Here is a 3,752-nt window from a genome sequence, read left to right on the forward strand (position 1 = left end):
TATATATATATATATATGTATATATTTAAACATATATGTATGTGTATATATGCATATGCGTATGTAACAGAATGTGTGTGGTTGTATTGTTGAGTGGACATGATTTCTTTCTTTCAGAGTCTGTGTAGAATATCTGTGCCTAACAATATCATCTATATCATCTATATGTGAGCATTAGTGGCCTGAAGAGGTTCGGTTTTGTGATGTGTGTTGGATTGTCAGGAAAAATCTTTCAAGGTTGTCAAGCGTTTAGAGCAACTTTGAGAATTTTGTGTGTGGTACGAGATAATGTCCACATTGACAATAGTAGTGTATGATAATGTCTTCATTGTGTGTGTGTGTGTGTATATGTCCGTGCGTATAAATATATATATATATATATATATATATATATATATACAATGTGATCAGACAAATTGTAGACATATTAAAACAACATCTCGATACAAAATGTTACATCGAATTTAAATATGCTCAAATAAATCCCAGAATATATAGATTAAGATGATACATTTAATTTTCAGTATATACACATTTGGCGGAGACAATCTGCCGGAGTTTGGGAACAACTTAGGAGCGAGTGGTGCAAATAATTTCTGCGGAGATTTCGTCCCAGCACTTTTGAATATGGTGCGCAAGAGCTCTGAGATTTGTGTGAGAATTTTCACAGGCTTTTCTCTCAATAGGCAAATTTCACAGGCTTTGCTCATCGGATTCAGGTCAGGTAAAGAGTGGGACCAGAACATTTTCGACCACAACGGCTTAAAATTCTCTTGACACCATTCTTGGACTTTTTTTTAGCTATACAAGATGTTGCACCATCTTGTTGGAAAGTTACATGTTCGTCTCCTATTGTTGCAATAACCCGACGGACTACTTTATCCATTAACATGTTCAAATAATCATGTTGGTTGTATATATATATTGGAAGTCACTGCGTTAGCCCGAAGTTCTTCAACAGTTCGCCTCAGTAGCTGTACGTGTGCATATGAATATTTCGGGACATTCATTTTTGAAGGTAATCTAATTATCCACTTGACTCTTAAAGAAAGCCAACATGAGAGGTTCAACTTGATTCCTTGGTTCGTTGGAACAAGAAAAAAAGATTTAACAGTTAATTTCTTGAGGGTACATTTATTCATGTGAAAGGTGTATTCATTTGTTTATTTATTTAAATCTATTCAAATAATTTCATTTATTTTCAACCGTTTTAAAAAGTCCTTTCATCTTTGCTATTATTTTCCATTTGCATACATTTTATATACAGACTGGATCTTGACACTACGAATAAAATTTTAAAATTTAAGCGTCACAGCATTGCCTCATCGCAGTATATGAAACCCTTAAAAGAGATTGTTATCAGCAACAGATCAGTATAAGTTCAAATTAACGATCTGTATATCATACCTTAAAAATATATATACCGTTGAAAGCTTCCTAAATTGCGTTATTCGTTTCGGGAAAGCATCTCTTATAGAAGTATAGTGTTAAAAGAATACATAAATATATCATCAGCAGACGAAAATCGTCCAGCAGCGGTAGCGGTCATTTTAAATATGTATTCATTCTTACTTGAGCTTCGGTAGCAGTAAGCATCCACTGACACCGCGTTCTAAACGAAAATCAGCTGCTGATATAGTTAAACGATGATTGAAATCCAGCAATGCTTCATTTTAGCCGGCAGGCTAGATAAAAATTCACCCTTAGCAATGGAAGCAACATTAGCTTCGTCAGTTGTGGATATATTTCTGTCTTTTAACACTGTACGTGCATAAGAGATACTTTCTGGAGGCTTCTAGAAAGCTTTCAACAATATATCTACTTTAAGTGTGATATATTAATACTGACCAATAAAGTGTATTCGTTTCTGTTGGGTAAACCGTATCACTCTAACAATGCTTTCATTAAATCGTGTGTGCGTCCTCATTTCGTCCATTAGATTTCATTTATCTTTACACTGCATCCACATAAGGATTTGAAGGGAGATCCGCATGCTAAGTAACACCTGCTGTTTTTGAATGCTAATATTATTTCTTTACTTAGCATTACTTATCTAGGAAATGCTTACACCACGCTGACAAGACTAAATGATTTTTACGTGTACACCGTTGACAAGATTCGAAACTGAACAACATTTAGACATTCTGACTCTTTGTTTTGTCGTCTTTATAAATACGTTAAGCAATATCTCCTACATTTCTTATGAAAGAATGTAGTCAATTTTAGGAAATATGACAGCTACTTCTAGCAGATTAAACGGCCATCTGGAAGCTTCTTATTAATTTTGCTGCCAATTTGCTTTTGCTGCTTATGCTGTAGTAGCAGTAATTTTATATCAAACCTATGATCAATTACTCCGCTTATAAAAGTCTAATCTGTTCGTACCATCTTCGATTTCAAAACTACAATACTCTTAGATTCAGTCCTTCTTACGACGATGTTCTGATATCAAGGAAACTAGCTATTGTTTCTAACGGGTCTGGTGAAACTACATTGGTTTTCATTCACTCCTATGTTAAATTGAGAAAAATGTAGTATCAACCATATTATACTTGTATTGAGATAGAAGGGACGTATATTACGCTTTTAATTTTAATAAGAATAACATCGCTAAAAATACCCCAAATTTGAGCTGATTTTTCTTCAACCAACAAACCTATACTTTAATTCATTCAGTTACGTTTTAATAACTTGAAGAGAGAGAAGAAACAGGTGAGGTTTGAGAGCTAAATAGAAACAGTGGTGGTATAACAATGATACAGGAAGAGAGAGACAGAGAGAGAGAGAGAGAGAGAGAGAGAGAGAGAGACAGAGAGACAGAGAGACAGAGAGAGAGACAGAGACAGAGAAATAATATAAAACGACGGGAAAGACAGGTAGGAAGAAATACAGAGAAGACATAAAGGAAAAGAGGAGAAAGAGAAAAACAAAGAGAGAGAGAGAGAGAGAGAGAGAGTGAGAGAGAAAGAGAGAGAGAGAGAGAGAGGGAGAGAGAGAGTGAGTGAGAAACAGAAATGAAGAATTAGAATTATGTAGGAGGATGAAAGTATAAAAGAAATATATCAACAGAGGAAGAGAAGAGAATTAAAAGAACCAGCCACCACCCAGCCACAATTCACCAAAAGTTGCAAATCAAAGTCGGGAGAATATGTTGGATAACGAGCTAATTAATGCCAGAAATAGCAATAGGAACCATCATAAATATGAAGAATCTTCTAGATGTGTCAAAGACACCGATATTATTTCTTTTTCTTTTTTTTCTTTTTGCTTTGGGTTTTGGTTTTTACGAATGAGGAATGATATGGAGAAACCCCAAATTACAAACGTTTACAATGAATTAGTTTGGATTTGTTTTGTCTTATCATTGTGTTTTTATTACATTTTTTTCTTTTGTTTTTGTTTCAGAATTTCGTCCCAAAAACGGTAATTAAGATTTAATGATCTAATATTTCAGATCACTAAATCTCAGATTTTTCCATTCCATGAGGCTGATAGTTCTGTTATTAATTTTGCTGCTGTTGCTGGTGATGATGGTAGTGATCATGACCATGATGATGGTGATGGTGGTGGTTGCTATTGCGTTGGTTGTAATGGTAACCAGGATGATAATGATGTTGATGATGATGATGGCGGTGGTGATGTTGGTGGTGTTGCTGGTGGTGATGTTGCTGATGGTGATGGTGGTGATGGTGGTGGTGGTGGTGGTGGTGTTAATGTCGGTGGTGGTGCTAATAGTGGTGGTGGTGGTGGTG

This window comes from Octopus bimaculoides, chromosome 6 (genome assembly GCF_001194135.2).
Source record: "Octopus bimaculoides isolate UCB-OBI-ISO-001 chromosome 6, ASM119413v2, whole genome shotgun sequence".
NCBI lineage: Eukaryota > Metazoa > Mollusca > Cephalopoda > Octopoda > Octopodidae > Octopus > Octopus bimaculoides.